General features: G+C 41.5%; 1 protein-coding gene across 1 annotated transcript in view; it reads left to right on the forward strand.

Annotated features, from left to right (window-relative positions):
- The first annotated feature begins 431 nt into the window (after positions 1 to 431).
- The window catches only part of LOC138962256 (deoxynucleoside triphosphate triphosphohydrolase SAMHD1-like), a 285,667-nt gene continuing 266,937 nt past the window's right edge, over positions 432 to 19,161 (forward strand). Inside the window, exon 1 of the mRNA XM_070334004.1 lies at positions 432 to 582. The gene's annotated coding sequence lies outside the window, so the exon portion shown is untranslated. The remainder of the gene's footprint in view (positions 583 to 19,161) is intronic.

Consider the following 19,161-nt stretch of genomic DNA (forward strand, 5'->3'; position numbering starts at 1 on the left):
CACACAATAGAAGCGAAAAGAGGAAGTAAAATAACCGACCTACCCTAAGTCTACGTTGAAAAACGGTGATGTAATGCGGACGGTGAAAAAGGCATCTGAATACGGATCAGTAAACATTAATAGAAAGATGATAGAATGAGTGAACAGAAAGAAGCCAACCAAAATGTCAATGACCACCAAATATTTGTCATTAACTGATGTAATACTCAACTGCTTATTTATCATGCTTCTGCATGCTAACACCGGTTCATGTTACAGTTTTTTTGGGGCGAAAATACCCCGTTTCTGGTCTGAAACTGGCCTCAAAACGAATGAAGTAAGTTACCACATTGTACTACAACATGAACTTATCATGACCGAATTGCGTTCTCAATCTCTAGTGTCCATGTAATTTTTATGTTAGCCACCGTCACAGACGAAAATGTATTCGATTTACCTGTGTTTGATTGGTTGAGCCTGCGCTGGCATGTATATTGCACACTGGCTAGCTTTTTTTTCTCTCTCCAACGATACCCGCACTTTGACTGCATCTGTCGATTCGCTGACACGTAAGTCTCACCTGCAAGGCCTGTTACCTGTTTGGTGAGTATCTGTCCGCTTTCTTCAAAGTATGCCTCATTTTCTAGAATGTTTGGATTTTTTAACAAATGATTTACGTAGGCAGAACATTAAAAAAAAAATATTCTACAATACTCTATGAGTAAAAATCAAAATCTGGCAATTTCATTGGTTTAGAAACATGAGAAAATGATGATTGCCCATGTTTTGTGAAGCATGGTGATTTTCACATGTTTTGTGGAGTGTATGAATATCATTTTCGTGTATGAACACAATGGTATCAATAATGGCTGTCTACCCTCGAACTTTATCATATTCATTATGCTGGTGACCCAAGGAGGTTTCGTCACTCCATAATCACAAGAGTTAGCAACTGTCAAAATGGAATCTGAAGGCAACTTCGAGTTGAGTCTCTCATCACTGAGTGACTCAGAATGGGAGAATGATGAAGACATCAAGCAATTTATAGCAGAAGAAGGAAGAAAACAAAACGAACATGCCACACTCCATGAAGCTGACAAAGGAGCCAGCGCACAAGTGCCAGTGGGCCACGCAGAGACAGAACACCAGAATGAGAATGAATTCGCAGACGACAAATAGATACGTCATAATGGTCTCGATAAACAAACAGACATGCGCAAACACTTTTTTTTTTTTACTTGCTTCACTGAAACAGAAACAAAACAAATACCTGTAGCCGAGACCGGAAGAGTATTGTAGTGAATGAAAAGGCAAATCGACGTCACGTCCTGTTCGTTTGGCGACATGAATATTTTTGGAACGTGATCATGACCAACAAAGTTTAGAAATGAAAAACAAATACTTCAGTTCCTATTCTTAACAATAGTGTCAGTTCTCGCTGTGTAACATATTCAGGATAGCCTCAATGTCAATGAATCAGCTGCGCAGTGTGGAAAAAAGGTACGTGAGGTAAATAGTCGACGAAAGCAATGAAATTTTTATGGAAAGGAACGTTTTTCCCAGTGTGTCATTCAGCAAGATCGAGTTCCACTGTTGGTGAGTAAAGTAGAATGGAAATAGCCACCGCCATTTGACATGTTTCGGTTGTAAGTAAACATTTTTCTCATGTTTTGTGATTGGAATGAAAACCTCATCGCTTCGCGATTCGGTTTCCATTCAATCACAAAACATGAGAAAAATGTTTACTTACAACCTCAACATGTCAAATGGCGGTGGCTATTGCCTAAATCTTCTTTTCAGTTTGTGTGTGTGTGTGTGTGTGTGTGTGTGTGTGTGTGTGTGTGTGTGTGTGTGTGTGTGTGTGTGTGTGTGTGTGTGTGTGTGTGTGTGTATTGTTTTTAGGTTGTTTATTCGGCTGATTTTTTAAAATTTTATTTTTTACATTTAGTCAATACTAACGAGGGCGGAGGGGAGCTTTGTCACCCAATGTATGTGTGGAAAGCATATATCTCAAAAACGACACAATGGATCTTTATGAAAATTGACTTAGACATTCTTGAGGACGTTCGCCAGTGCCTTTTTCTCTCCATATTTAGCGCTTTTTGATGACGTCATTTTTGCGTTAAAAAAAGTTGAATAGTGAACTGTCACGAAAAATGTTAACAATTAAAAATAGTTTCCAGGAAGACTAAGTTTTGTGTGGGTGTATGTATTCGCACCGAAGAGAGAAGGTTTGAATACACGACGTTTTAGTCTAAGTTATTTTCCGTGACTTTCTCTTCATGCCTTTATTGTTCTATTTATTCACTAACTCTCTAAATGTCAACTGTATCATTTAACCTATTGACCTATTGTGCGTACTTTTTTCTCTCCATTGAATTACTTTACTTTGACTGAGAGACTGCACAGTCTAAGTAGTTTTGGCCGAAATAGTGACTGAATGTTTTCATTTCGCTCATCGCGACTTGATTTATTTCCTTGTCCGACTGTGGTTGTTTGTCATGTTGCTGTTTTAATTTTTGTCTCTTTCCATGAAATGTGAATTGCCACGATTTACCCGATGAGATGCATACGACGGCTGGCAAATGAAGTAATTAATCTTTATCTTATGTATTTACTACATGTCCTGGATAATACACTGTCGATATTGCCTCTTTATTTTCAAGTCAGTCAAAATATGTAACAGGAGACGTGAGTAATAGATGACTCGTGGTGGCTATTTTTGTCCCAAACTCGTGCAGATAAACATTCTCATGGTAAAAAATAATGGGTTAGTGCATTTGTAAACAGGAATCGCTTGACAAGTGGCCCCCTTCATCCCCCCCTTCCTCGTCCTGATATGGCTCTGCGTAGTCGGCTGGACGTTAAGCAACAAATAAACAAACAAACAAACCGTAAAAAAAATGTATTCCTACCTGCCAGTTTTCGTAAGTCAAGATAAGTACCTTATTAGGTTGGAGACATTAGTTCCCTGCTCCACCTGGCGGGACGGTAGCTGCGCACCACACACCAATTACCCACATAATACAAGACGTACCCAACCACCATACCCCAACCTTCACCACCATACCCCAACTTCTCTCCTGTCTGGTGTGCGCGTCCCGCCGGTACCCACCTGTCGGGAGCGACGGGGCCCCCCTCCCCCCCCCTCCCTCCAACCTCATTCCCCTCCCCCCTCCCCACCTCTTCTGGCGGGTGGGTCACTGAGCACCGCACACCAAGACTCAACCAAATCGAGACACCAAATGAGTATAACTGAACATAAACAAGCCTATTTTTACCCTAAAAGGACTCATGTTCACTCTTACCAAATATATATATGTATATATATATATATATATTTTTTTTAGGGTGCGAATGAACGAAAGATCTATGTTGTATATATGTTATATGTGTAAAGGCAAGGCAACCTGTGCGCACCATCTATATATATGTAAATTGCTCCGGCATACCATCTTCAAATTGAAGATATTGGACTTTTAAAAATTTATCAGAGTGGCTCTGAAATTTTATCAATTTTTTTACACTACATATTGGTATATAATAAAGAAACCAAAACCTCTTTTAATCCCCCCTCCCCCACAATGTGTCTCACGTGGCGAGGGAACGTGTCCATACCACCAAAAGAAATAACATATTTTATTCCCCCCTCTGCTTCTTTACCTCTGTAAACTTGTAGGGGTAGTTATTTTTCGATAATGACCCAGCAACCAAACAAATAACGACCCAGCAACAGCCTGAATCCTCGATAGTGCAATGGGTTGAGAAGCTGTTCTGTTTCGGTACTACTTTTTTCGACTGAAAAGTTCCGAACGCTCTAACGTACGAAGTATACATCTCTGGAGCAAACAATACAAACATACCGCATCTAAATTAACAACTACAGGCCTGAACACATGAATCTCCATATAAAATCCATGAGTTCGGTTGTTTTCTGAGTCTAGATCAGACGTTCATCACAAGCAATTTCCCAAGGCAAGTAACTCATACTTTGTCTAGCGACAAGAGTAGTTCCCCTTCTTTTCACTCAGTTTCTTCGACAACAGACTGCAATCCGACGGTCAGTTTTCAACAATATTTCATTTAATAAACAGATCACACGCAACCAAATGCACACATCTCATCAATTTAAACAACATAAAGCGGTTTCATACACTATTTTCCCCAGAAAACTTAACTTCATACAGTTTTTAACGTTGGAACACGGGTGCAAAAGTTCGTCTGCTAGTCCCATTTGACGAAAAAACATTATCCTAAACGATACCAAAACATATACAGAACACACAATATCTGCCTTTGCCGCCACAGCAGAATAACAGCATATCCGTGTACTTGATTTTAGCCCAAAATAGGAAAACTGACAAGAAGTGTTAACAGAATGGAATGATTTGCACGGAACTATACAACCGCGCATTAATCGATCGCCTGCGCAGGTTGACTGGTTGAGAGAATAGGATTCGATCAAACTTTCGCAAAAAAACTCCTCTTTTCTTTGAATAACTGAAGAAAGGAGGAATAAAGAGGTTACACACCTCGTCTCAGTGATTATAAAAAATAATGGTCTCAGTTCGCGGTCATGAAAAAGCTCGCTAAAGCTCGCATTTTTCATGATCCGCTAACTTCGACCATTATTTTTGATAATCACTGAGACTCGGCATGTAACCTCTACACAACCAACCCTTTTACCAAACCACTTTTAACCTCCAAACAACCCCAACCCATCATTCTCCGGCCCTCTCCCCCCACCCCCCCCCCCCCCCACTATAGCGAATAAACAAATCATGTCCCAATATAGGTCTTAGATACCTGAGAGGACGTTAAGCCCCACAGTCACTCTCTCTCTCATTAGTTCGGTCAATCACCATTATCAATTGTGTCATCAATACTCGTGGAACCCAACGCAAGCATAGTTTACTAGAAACACAAAGGACCTCAAAACAAGAATCCAGAAGAACATTTGTCCAAAAATAACGATTCACAAAGCATTGCCGATTGTTTTTGCAGTACACCCCTGCTGAGATACGAGTATTAGGGAAAGAGATCAGGAGAAAGCTATTGTATTTTGTTGTGTTGTTAATGTTCTCTTATCATGATCGCTACCAAATGAGATCGGTGAGTGTTTTGGAAAGATAATTGATTGTCGAGAGGGGCGCTGTGTATAAGACGCCGGCCTCCGACGCGGTAGATCGTGGTTTCGAATCCCGGCCGCGCCAGGTGGAGATTTTTCCGATCTCCCAGGTCAACTTATGTGCAGACCTGCCAGCTAGTGCCTAGGCTTATCTCCCTTCGTGTGTACACGCAAGCACAAGACGAAGTGCGCACGGAAAAGATCCTGTAAACCATGTCAGAGTTCGTTGGGTTATAAAACACGATCATGCCCAGCATACTTCCCCCGAAAGCGGCGTATAGCTGCCTTAATGGCGGGGTAAAAACGGTCATACACGTAAACGCCGTGGGAGTTGCAGCCCATGAACGAGGAAGAAGAAGAATTGACAGTCCCCAATTGTTGAGTTTTAGCTGCACTTATCTATACTCCCAAAACTCTAAGACTAAAGGTGTTCAGACAGTATGCATTGGACTGTCCATTAACCGTTGCTAGCCGGCACCAAATCAAGAATATACCAGCGTAAAAAAGACAACTCTTCTGTACACACCGTAGCTATATCAGAGACCACCATAATCACCCCCCCCTCTCACCTTCTCTACTCTGACGCAAGGTCTAAAAAAAGGTAACATATCGAAGCAAGTCTGAACATGCAGAACGGAGGATAATGCACACGAAGTCGCACAGAAAGTAAACAATGACAAACAGCCAGGTACTGTGGAAGGTAAAAAAATCATAAGCATGCCGATGAATACATTTATAGCTATATCGGTGTGTGTGTGTGTGTTTGTGTGTGTGTGTGTGTGTGTGTGTGTGTGTGTGTGTGTGTGTGTGTGTGTCTGTATGTCTGTATGTATGTATGTATGTATGTATGTATGGATGCATACGTATGGATGTATACGTATGGATGTATATGTATGTATGTATGTATGTATGTATGTATGTATGTATGTATGTATGTATGTATGTATGTATGTATGTATGTATGTATGTATGTATGTATGTATGTAAGGGAAAGTCGCCAATCCCGGAACAGTCGGCCTACTTGGAACACCTCAATATGCGATCAACGGGGAACAATTCATGAACAATTGTTTTGCAGAAATGTCCAGTGACATTCCTTGATATTATTCCAGCAAAAACAAATGACTACCGCGGCAAAAAGAAAAAAAAAATTGTACGTTTTTTAAACTTTTCTTCCTTCTTCTTCTTATTTCTACCGTCTACAATTCGTATCATTACTCTTTATCTACATACGTACACGTAAAATGTTGATTGCTGTGATAAACCTTCATATATTTGCAATAACTTGAACGGAAAAAAAGATTTGAAACGTCACGTGTATCCAACAGAAAAACGCGAAATCCATGCAGGTGCCATGCGGCAATGATGGAACACATAAGAGAGGCAAACATGGAACAGTGTTCCAGCTTTACCGCATTCTGTTCCATCTTACCCTCATCAAACAATAAACTGCTGTTTTATTCACGTATTCAATTCCCTTTTCAGTTTTGTTGTGTTTTTCCTTTCTATAAGTTTTATTGAATGATTGATGGATTTGTTTGACAGTATTATGAGACCCGAACGGCGGTGGTTACCAGAAGAAATGGGCTGCGCTTTGTCGGCAGTGAAAAACGGAGATATGGGTTTGCGTTGCGCATCAAGAGCATATGGTGTTAATGTCACAACTCTTAAAAGTCATTTAGAAGGAAACAAACAAATTTACAAAAGAAGAAGTAAAGTTCACAGGAAGACCTTCTACGTTAACACCAGAGATAGAACAAGAACTAATCAATAGCATTCTTGAAGCTGAAATAAATTTGCCAACGTCACCCCCATCGTTGTTTTTTACACTGTACATGGAGATTCTGGTCATTATGATTGCTTGGTGTCAGCAGCAAATGTAAGCTTACCTGCTGCTGATGTCCTGCAAAGCACAACCACAAGCTCGTCGAGGAGATCATCACGAAAAAAACAATCTTCTCCTTACAAGCAAAAGCTGGAGATTTCACTTGCAAAAAGGCGTGCAGGTCAACAGAAAAGAGGAAAGAATGAAGCTACAAAATCTTCTGCTCAGAGAAACAAGAGGGGAATATCTTCTGATCAGAGGGAAAAAAGGAGAACATTCTCGACGATGCGTTCTATCCCGGGGGAAAGCCCTTGGTACTGCTTCATGTGTGGCACCAACTCCCCTGAGAAGATGATACAGTGCCAGAGGTGCACACAGTGGGCACACGAGGACTGCGCTGACAGCAGCGGACAAAAGGACTTCGAAATCTGTACTTAGCAATTTTTGTGTGTCTGCAAAATCAGTTTTTAAATCTGTTCTTAGTTATTTGCTTTGAGACTTTATGCGTAATTATTTTTTACATTTAGTCAATTGGGCAGGCAGCCCTTTTATATCTATTTGTCAACAGAAGAGGGGTACAAATGAAGCTGCGAAATTTCGTGGTACTGCTTCATGTGTGGCACCAACTCCCCTGGGGATATGTTATAGTGCCAGAAGTGCACACAGTAATCACACGATGACTGCCCTGACAGTAGAAGACAAAGGACATTGTCTGCGAAATCGGTTCTTTGCCTATTTTTTAAGGTTTTGTTTTTCAGTCCTTTTTAGACCTAGCCCTTATTAATCTTTTTGTTTTACATTTAAGGCTTAAATTGTTATCCGATTTGTTATTTCCTTGGTAAAAATCAAAATATGATGTTGAAAAAAAGACATTTACATAAATTGGCTTAATCAAAATGTTATGACGTATTTATTTATCTTGTGTGTGTGGTAAAGTGTGCTTGTTTGTGTGTGAATGAGAGTGTGTGGGTGTATATGCGTGTGTGAGACACAGACAGAGCTAGAAAAAGAGTCAGGGTGTGTTTGTATGTGTTCCGAGTTTGACAACACAGTGTTCCACTTTACACACCCATGCGTCCAACTTGGAACAAATGCAGACATTTTTATTATGATCAGTCTGATGACTTGCGTGATTTTTATTTTATTTTTTTGTGGTTCGTTTATTTACTGATAGAGTCTAGTATGTGACAATATAAAGAACGCTTTGCAATATCCATATTTTTGTCTGGTAGCGACTTTCCCCTATGTGTGTACAGCATATGTCTGTATGTGTACGTCGTGCGCGCGCGTGTGTGTGTATGTGTCGATTTCACTGCCTTTGCCACGAGCGGTGGACTGACGAAACTACGAGTATGCGGTCTTGGTGAAAAAATGCAGTGCGTTCAGTTTCATTCTGTGAGTTTGACAGCTTGACTAAATGTTGTTATTTTGCCTTACGCGACTTGTTTTTACATTTAGTCAAGTTTTGACTAAATATTTTAACATAGAGGGGGAATCGAAACGAGGGTCGTGGTGTATGTGTGTGTGTGTGTATGTGTGTGTGTGCGTGCGTGCGTGCGTGTAGAGCGATTCAGACCAAACTACTGGACCGATCTTTATGAAATTTTACATGAGAGTTCCTGGGATTGATATCCCCGAAAAAAAATTCTGTTTTTCGATAAATACCTTTGATGACGTCATATCCGGCTTTTTGTACAAGTTGAGGCGGCACTGTCACGCCCTCATTTTTCAACCAAATTGGTTGAAATTTTGGTCAAGTAATGTTCGATAAAACTCGGACTTTGGTATTGCATTTCAGTTTGGTGGCTTAAAAATTAATTAATGACTTTGGTCATTAAAAATCTGAAAATTGTAAAACAAAATATTTTTTTATAAAACGATCCAAATTTACGTTCATCTTATTTTCCATCATTTTCTGATTTCCAAAAACATATAAATATGTTATATTTGGATTAAAAACAAGCTCTGAAAATTAAAAATATAAAAATTATTATCAAAATTAAATTTTCGAAATTAATTTAAAAACACTTTCATCTTATTCCTTGTCGGTTCTTGATTCCAAAAACATATAGATATGATATGTTTGGATTAAAAACACGCTCAGAAAGTTAAAACGAAGAGAGGTACAGAAAAGCGTGCTATCCTTCTCAGCGCAACTACTACCCCGCTCTTCTTGTCAATTTCACTGCCTTTGCCATGTGCGGTGGACTGACGATGCTACGAGTATACGGTCTTGCTGAAAAATTGCATTGCGTTCAGTTTCATTCTGTGAGTTCGACAGCTACTTGACTAAATGTTGTATTTTCGCCTTACGCGACTTGTTATATGCTGACGTGGATTTTCGGTCCTTTTAGTCTGTCATTGAACATTCAAGTCACTCAGAAGAAAAACTGCAGTTTCGTTGTGTTTCTTTAAACCCGACCACATGTAAGAAGTCTTACTTAAGAAATAGTTTTCCTATTGTTCCCAATCAAATAAGCGAAGGAGGAAAAAAGATTCTGGTCACTGAAAACCAAACATTAAACTGATTAGACATGATGAAGATGACATTACCGTTAAACGCGGAGCTGAAGAGGTCACACGGACCACACAACAACAGTCCGCTCTCAAAATAGAAAGTTATGATGGTTTCCTCTTCGAGCAAATCTCACACATGCTACGCGCTTCGTTCAATAACTTATTTTCTCGGTTTGCTCAATACATGTCTTAGCGGACTGTGATGTCTCAATAAATAAAATGATAATGATAATAATAATGTCGCCCCGACAAGTCGAACGCCGTACGTTAGCGTGAGAGATAAGCGCTTTAATTTCTGGGCCTATCCGTACGCTGCTATATGGAACACTGTGCTTGGGTATAAAACCTCTCGCTGCGCTCAGCGATAAAGCGGTCACCCATGCTTTGTTTCAGTTAGAACTCCATCTTCTAAGAAGAGATGTTTTTGAAGTGTTGCACCAGATTTAACCATCAGCATATCCACATTCACACGAAATTGGTGATGAATCGGTCAAGAAACGCTGGAAGTATAGGCAAAGGAAATGACGTGTGAGCGCTAAACCGTGTAAAACCTCGGTATTCACGAAGCGATTGGCTAGAAATGGTAACCACAGATATGCCATAAACAAAGAATTTGTAAACTTCGAAGCTGAAATGCAATCTCATAGTCCGGACTTCGTCGAAGATTGCTTAATCAAAATTTCAATAAATTTGGTTAAAAAATGAGGGTGTGACAGTGCTGCCTCAACTTTCACAAAAAGCCGGATATGACGTCATCAAAGACATCTATCGAGAAAAAAACCTTGTCTGGGGATATCATACCCAGGAACTCTAAAGTGAAGTTTCATGAAGATCGGTTCAGTAGTTTTCTCGGAACCGCTTTATACACGTACACACACACACATACACACACACACACACACACACACACACACACACACACACACACACACACACACACATACACACACACACACACACACACACACACACACACGCACGCACGCACACACACACACCACGACCCTCGTCTCGATTTCCCGTCCATGTAAAAACATTTAGTCAAAATTTGACTAAATGTAAAATGGTAACATATCGAAGCAAGTCTGAACATGCAGAACGGAGGATGATGCACACGAAGGGGAGTTCGTCGCACAGAAAGTAAACAATAAAAAACAATCAGGTAATTAATGCGGAAGATAAAAAAAGCATAAGCATGCAGATACATAAACTTACATATATGTCGGTCGTGGTACTAAGCTGTGTGGGATTCGGCTGACATGGACCGTAACTTGTAAAGAAACCAGACGTAAGCAAGGTTGGGGAACTGTTCCGCACCATATTCCACAAACTTTCTATTCTCTCTCTTTTTTTTTTTGCAAAGCAGGATTGAACCACTGTGATGAGCCTGCTTACATTATTGACACATGGTATCTACACTTTGTCACACACACACACACACACACACACACACACACACACACACACACACACACACACACACACACTGACGCTCTTCAACATGGGGCGGTGGGAGGTATGTAAGGTGTAAAAAGGGTTGATGACGGTTTGGGATGGGGGGTGTTTTTAGACCGAGGTGGGGGAAACATGCAGCTCAAGACAAAATTCGAATCTGTTTCATTGAAACGCCAACTTGATTGAATTACAACAATTTTTCGTATTCTAATTTATTAAACAAATGTGGATTACAAAGAGCTATTGACGTGGAAATGAAGCGTCAGGTTTATGAAACTGCTCGTGTAAGATTACTTCAGTGGCTGTGCCACTATGGAAAACCAGTGCTGCCTAGGTACCTATGTTTGATTAGTAGAACCTCTTCGGATTAGAATACTGCACACATCTCATTTTTGACGACAGGCTTGCGACGCATTAACTTGCTGTGTGTTTCTTCAATCTAACGACGAGTTGTAGCCTGCAAGACTTGTTCCAGTTTTGTGAGTTTCTGTAAAACTCTCTCTGTCTCTGTATCTCTCTTGCACGTGTAAAGGTAAGCGAAAACTACCATTTTTTCTCTCACGTAACTCACAATGTCGAACACCATAGATCTGTTCAGCCTTTTACACGGAATTAGAACATATCCTTATAAACTCGGAGGCAAAAGAAACGCAAATAAAGGATGCGTTAATTAAACCTTTATGGACTTGAAATAAAAAGAAAATAATGATACTAGCATGTTCTGCACGTGTTGTTTTAGCGGTCTTATCTTGTCAGAACCGTGTTTGCCGTTATCTGGGTCACACGTGAGGTCTTGTTGACGGGGATCCCAAACCGTCATGGGGACCACTTTCAGCACATGCACAATGTGGAAAAGCAGCTTTTCGTGTTCAGAGTGTTCAGGCAAGCTGTACCGTACTCACAAAACTGTTACAACATTCATTTCTGCGACACAGGCGCGATGCCGAGACTATCACCAGATCAGCGCCAACAGGCGATCGGGAGACTTGATGCCAGACAATCAGTTCAGCAAGTTGCTAGGGCATTTGGAGTAAATGTCACCACGGTTTATCGCCTGCAGCAACGTTTTCATGCCACTAACAGTACCTGCGACTTACCAGGACGTGGCAGACCCCGGGTAACAACAGCCCAACAGGATCGCCGTCTTGTCCATCAACACCAGCGAGATGCATTCGAAACTGCCGCCAACACAGCCCGTAACACATTTGGGGTGCATGGACAGTCAGTGCCAGAACTCTACGCCGACGCCTTGGTGGGCAGAACCTGGTAAAGCGGCGTCCTGCTCGACGTCCTGTCTTGACAGCTCAACATCACCTGGATCGTCTAGCCTGGGCCCAGCAGCATGCCCACTAGCGCCATCGGGACCGGCGGAGGGTTCTTTTTTTGGACGAGAAGCGCTTTACCTGGAACCTGGCGATGGGCGTGTCCGGATCTGGCGAAGACCTGGACAGCGGTTTGCTAACAATAACATCCTGCAGCATGATCGATGGGGACGTGCCAGCGTCATGATATGGGGCGCCATTGGTGTCAATTAGCGAGTGGGACCTGTCGTCTTTCAGAACGTCGGCCAAGGTCGTGGGAATGGTGTCAATGCAGACCGCTACATCAATCAAGTCCTGCGTCCCTATGTGGTTCCATTTGTTCAGAGGTACCGGAACTGCCTGTTCCAGCAAGACAATGGCCGTCCCCATACTGCACGTGCTACCCAGGACAGGTTGCGTCACAACAGCGTGAACATTCTGCCTCATCCTGCTCGATCTCCGGATCTCAACCCAATCGAACACTTTTGGGACATCATGCAAAGAAGGATTAATGCCCTTGCCAGGAGACCCCGCACAGCAGCAGAACTGCGTGCTGCCGTGACCCAGGTGTGGGCTCAGGTCCCTCAGCAGCAAATTAATCACCTCGTCCTCTCCATGTACCGGAGGTGCGCCACAGTCATCAACGCCCAGGGAGGAGCAACACGCTATTGACTTTCAACAGTCTTCAAACAGTGTTCAGTGGAACATGGCACGTCATGCTCTCATCCCAATACACTTTTCCGTATGGTTTTTGTATCGGTCAATTCGTTTCCTTGTTATTGTTAACCCGAAATAATTAATGCGACATTAAAATTCATGGGTAACCCATCTTCACTGCAGCATTTGCGTTTCTTTTGCCTCTGAGTATACTTGAACACAAAAGTCGACAACCTGGCTGCATTCCATACAGGCTTGTCTACATTATTTTTCAAGTTGACATTGGTGCCCGTTACGAAATCAATTCCACACAAAACAACCACTCTGCACAAAAAGCAGCTAAAGTGTTAACATTTGGTATGTGTTCAAGTAGGAAGGATGCTTTTATCCCATGTAAAAGCCGTGACAGAGCCATGGCGGTTGGCATAATGGGTTAAGCGAGGATGGTCAGTCTCCACAACTCGAAGGGATTATTCACGCCCGGGGAAGTGTTACAGCAGAAAAATCGCCGTGTGTTACGGCAACACTCTGCAATCCGGTAGTCAACCAGGTTTCGAGGGCGAAAAGTGTGTAACTTAAAAGTCTGCCACAGCTGAGATCTGGACCGACCTCGTTTGAACGTGGTCAAAATCTCTTAAATCTACAACTTGCCAAGGGGCAGGGTGCATGGTAGCCGCTAACATTAGCTTTGGCTATTCCCTCAGTCAGGGGGGGGGGGTGTGTGTAAGGGGGAGACACACTTCCAGGTTACACAGTTCTGTGGAGAGAGAAAAAAGAACCAAAAGGGTAGTGTCATCGCTCGTGTTTTTTTCTCAGCAAAAAGTTTAATATGTTGCTCTTTCCGAGTGTGAAACAAGAAAAATCAGAAAGGGAAAAATACACTATCCACGTGGTTTAGCTTGTGTTCATTTTGTTATGGAGCATTTCACATACTTTAATTATGCTGATTCTCAGAGTACTGCAAGTCTTGAGTTAGCGCCCTTTTGCCGACTCAGTGATTCGCGTCCACAGTCTTGGTGGTATTTAGTCCGTGCTGGCCGAGATTCTCAGCTATCTTGAGTAGAATTTGAAGTCAATCAGAAAACAAAAGTTACAGGCTAAGCTGTATCTTTCAATATAGCAACGCGACAGCAACGAAAAGTGCAGATCCGATCGAAATAGTAGAAGCAACGTACGCGTGTCTCCATATGTATGCGCGACGCGACGGCTGCGTGGCGGCGACTGGCCGCGCGGCGGTTCGACGGCGAGATTTTATTCGCCCCATGCCCAGCCAAAGTAACTGCTGCCGCGCGGGGTTCCCGCCCAAAGTTGGCGTGATCATATTCTTTCGAAACAATCAAAGACCCCCCACAACCATGTTTTACTCAGGGTCACCCAGATTTGGAAAAAAAATCGTTTTTTTGGCAAACACAAAAGTGTTTAGGCTTATTTTAAAGTTTGAGTTCTCCTCTTTCAGACACAGTTTATTTTTTCTCGATACACAAAGGCATTCGTGAGATATGTGCTTTCAAAACAGGTATGTGTGTGTGTCAACACAACACCAAATTACATAAAAAAATGTGCACGCGAAACTTTCATCAAAAATCGCGCATCAGACACACTCTGTTTATCATAACTTTATTACATGTTTACCAATTGTTTTGAAATTTTGCACACTTATTTTGTGGTTTTTGTGATTTATTTGGCATTTAGGTCCCAGGTAACATTATGAAGTTTTAATACGATCAATCGGACCTATTATCAAGTTAGTGTATCAACTTTTGAACGAACTGCGCCCAGTAGTTTCCCAGCAATAAGCTGTTAAGTCGAGACAGACACACACACAACACAGACACACAATTAAAGTCTGTTGGACCCTAGTACTGCGTACTCGGGGATTAAAGTCTGCAGGACCCTAGTACTGCGTACTCGGGGATAATAAAAAAACGCTGGCGCTGGACCCGAGTACTCTTCAGACTGGCTCGCTCCCCCAGTATGAAAGTTTTTGTCTTGTGCACGTGGATTTAAAAAAAAAATATTTATTTATTTTACACAATTAAAAAATTTATTAGAGTAAAATAAAACATTAAAACGTTCATAATAAACAATAGTAAACAAGAATTAAAAAAAAAATTGACCGCCCATGCCGGGAATCGAACCCGGATCACTTGGATTAAAAAAACAAAGAAAAAAGTATTTATTTATTTTACACAATTAAAAAAACTATTAGAGTAAAATAAAACATTAAAACGTTCATAATAAACAATAGTAAACAAGAATTTAAAAATAAAATAAAAAATAGACCGCCCATGCCGGGAATCGAACCCGGATCACTTTGGCCATAGACTCTCTCGTGCTCTCTGTCTCTCTTTCATTTGCCGAGACCAAATCCCCACCCGTCGGCTGTCTTGCAAATCATGCTTTTCTCGTCACTGCGTGACGTGTTCGGCTCAGCCGCCCAAGTCTCCCCTTTAGTTCAGGCTGTTCGCAAAGCAACCAGCCTCCCACCGCAAAAACTCCCACCGTTAACAAGGGCGGATCTGGGGGGGGGGGGGGTTACACGGGTTACGTAACCCCCCCCAAAAAAGAGGTAATTTATTGGCTCAGGATGCACCAGATAGCTCTATTTTGCTTCTTTGCGGGATAAAAAAAATTTCCGGGGGGGCATACCCCCGGACCCCCTAGAGGCTTAGGTGCCTTCGGCGCCGTCAACTTGTATCTTCGCAGTCATTTTGTAACCCCCCCCCTCCAAAGTGAATTGATCCGCCCTTGGTTAAGAGTGGTTTTTGTGATTTATTTGGCATTTAGGTCCCAGGTAACATTATGAAGTTTTAATACGATCAATCGGACCTATTATCAAGTTAGTGTATCAACTTTTGAACGAACTGCGCCCAGTAGTTTCCCAGCAATAAGCTGTTAAGTCGAGACAGACACAGAGACACAGACAGACAGACAGACAGACAGACAGACACACACACACACACACAAACACACACACACACACACACACACACACACACACACACACACACACACACACACACACACACACAATAAACAAGTCGCGTAAGGCGAAAATACAACATTTAGTCAAGTAGCTGTCGAACTCACAGAATAAAACTGAACGCAATGCAATTTTTCAGCAAGACCGTATACTCGCAGCATCGTCGGTCCACCGCTCATGCTCATAGCAAAGGCAGTGAAATTGACAAGAAGAGCGGTTTAGTAGTTGCGCTGAGAAGGATAGCACGCTTTTCTGTACCTCTCTTCGTTTTAACTTTCTGAGCGTGTTTTTAATCCAAACATATTATATCTAATATGTTTTTGGAATCAGGAACCGACAAGGAATAAGATGAAAGTGTTTTTAAATTGATTTCGAAAATTTAATTTTGATAATAATATTTATACTTTTAATTTTCAGAGCTTGTTTTTAATCCAAATATAACATATTTATATGTTTTTGGAATCAGAAAATGATGGAGAATAAGATGAACGTAAATTTGGATCGTTTTATAAAAAAAATATTTTTTTTTACAATTTTCAGATTTTTAATGACCAAAGTCATTATTAATTTTTAAGCCACCAAGCTGAAATGCAATACCGAAGTCCGGGCTTCGTCGAAGATTACTTGACCAACATTTCAACCAATTTGGTTGAAAAATGAGAGCGTGACAGTGCCGCCTCAACTTTCACGAAAAGCCGGATATGACGTCATCAAAGAAATTTATCAAAAAATGGAAAAAAACGTATGGGGATTTCATACCCAGGAACTCTCATGTCAAATTTCATAAAGATCGGTCCAGTAGTTTAGTCTGAATCGCTCTACACACACACACACAGACAGACACACACACACACACACGCACATACACCACGACCCTCGTCTCGATTCCCCCCTCTACGTTAAAACATTTAGTCAAAACTTGACTAAATGTAAAAACGCTGGCGCTGGACCCGAGTACTCTTCAGACTGGCTCGCTCCCCCAGTATGAAAGTTTTTGTCTTGTGCACGTGGATTTAAAAAAAAAATAAAATAAATAAATATTTATTTATTTTACACAATTAAAAATATTATTAGAGTAAAATAAAACATTAAAACGTTCATAATAAACAAAAGTAAACAAGAATTAAAAAAAAAATAAATAAAAATTTGACCGCCCATGCCGGGAATCGAACCCGAATCACTTGGATTAAAAAAAAAAAAAAAAAATTTTAAATTTATTTTACACAATTAAAAAAATTATTAGAGTAAAATAAAACATTAAAACGTTCATAATAAACAATAGTAAACAAGAATTAAAAAAAATAGACCGCCCATGCCGGGAATCGAACCCGGATCACTTTGGCCATAGACTCTCTCGTGCTCTCTGTCACCGAGACCAAACCCTGCATTGTAATTTCTTTTTCCGAGATCATATCACCACCCGTTGTCTGGCTTGCAAATCATGCTTTTCACGTCACTGCGTGACTTGTTCGGCTGAGGCCGTCCAAGTCTCCCCTTTAGTTCAGGCTGTTCGCAAAGCGACCAGCCTCCCACCGCAAAAACTCCCCCCGTTAAGAGTCGTTTTGGTGGAATATTTCGCATTTAGGTCCCAGGTAACATTATGAAGTTTTAATACGATCAATCGGACCTACAGTCGACTCCGGTTAATCGGCCACTTTTGGGACTGACTGAATTATGGCCGATTATCCGAAGTGGCCGATTATCCGAACATCGCATCGGGAAGTTCCTCAGAACAAAAAAATAATGTTGGATGTTGGAAGTTACTTATGGTAGCGGAAAGCGGAAGTTTCGTGCATTGGCATACGTGCTCCACATGTCTCCAAAAAATGTGTCCAGTGTCGTCTGCTTCTGTTTGGCACTGGCACGTTTCCTCACTGCAGCACAGACAACGTCCAGGCAACTTTCTTCTTCCCTGAAGGCATTTTCCAGGGCATAGACGCTCAGGACTTCAAGCGCGTTTTTCGCAGCCACTGATGTGATGGGTGGCTGATCTGGTTCTTCATCAGATTCCTCTGTTTCTGTTTCTGTTTCTTCTAGTCTTGGTCTTTTTTCACAGATGCTTTTTTTTAAACACTCAACTTTTCTTTCCAGTAACACAGAGTTCCATCGGGTGTTGCCCGGAAGAACAGACCAGTCTCATCTGCATTGTACACAAGTCATCTTCATAGAAGTCCCTGCATGCGTTCGTTAATCCACTTTTCTGCACCAGCAGGGTCTGCCGATTTTTTTTCACCATAGGCTTTTTTGAACTTGATGCTGTGACGGAATGTCCAGCGACATAACCATCCTTCCGTAGCTGTAAACGTTTTTCCAAACTGTTCAGCCTTCACTTTTAGCATTGGTCCGCTTACAACTTGTTTTTTCTCACGAAGCATATTGAACCAATCAACCAATGCCTCGTCCACTTCATCGTCTTTTCCTCCTCTTTTCCTTTTCTTTGAGACAGACAAGCGTCCACCTACAGCTTCACTCCTGAGATGATCCTCGTCGTTAATCCATCGACAAAGGGTTTTTCTTGGGACCCCTAACTGATTTGCAAGCTGCAATTTTGATGTGTTAGGCGGATATCCTTTCACTTTGTCCAAGAATTCAAGTTTTTCCAAGACGCTGTAGTCTTTCCTTTTCGTCGCCATGGTTTGTGCAAAGAGGCTTTCGGCACAAGCAAGTCAGTGTTTGACTGTCAGTTGTTTCGATCACAGTGTGTAAACTCAGTAAACTCACTGGCAGACCTTTGTGCTGTCATGTGAGTAATGATCATTGAACCACTGACAAAAACGTGAAAAGTGTGAGGTGGCCGTTTAGCCGATGTGCAAAGTTTTCGTGGTGGGCGATTAACCGAACATTTTAACACATGACTATGAAGAAAAGATTCGGTCCCAGGGAAAGATGGCCGATTATCCGGAATTGGCCGATTATCCGGTTGGCCGATTAACCGGAATTGACTGTATTATCAAGTTAGTGTATCAACTTTTGAACGAACTGCGCCCAGTAGTTTCCCAGCAATAAGCTGTTAAGTCGAGACGAACAGACAGACAGACACACAATTAAAGTCTGCAGGACGCTAGTACTGCGTACTCGGGGATTAAAGTCTGCTGGACCCTAGTACTGTGTACTCGGGGATCAAAGCGGTTTGTATCCATTTCATTTCTCGTCTTTTCCCTTTGCTCACCAACATAAGTAGCTTCAGATATAACTGACCTTATATTAAGCAGGGTTGTGTGAGTTTTAGACCGACGGATTTCAAGAAATCAATCAAGAAAGAAAACAATCCTGGGGGAATGTTACCGTTTTTTTTTTACCCTGATTTTAGATGAGA

This window comes from Littorina saxatilis, linkage group LG1, assembly GCF_037325665.1.
Source record: "Littorina saxatilis isolate snail1 linkage group LG1, US_GU_Lsax_2.0, whole genome shotgun sequence".
Lineage (NCBI taxonomy): Eukaryota > Metazoa > Mollusca > Gastropoda > Littorinimorpha > Littorinidae > Littorina > Littorina saxatilis.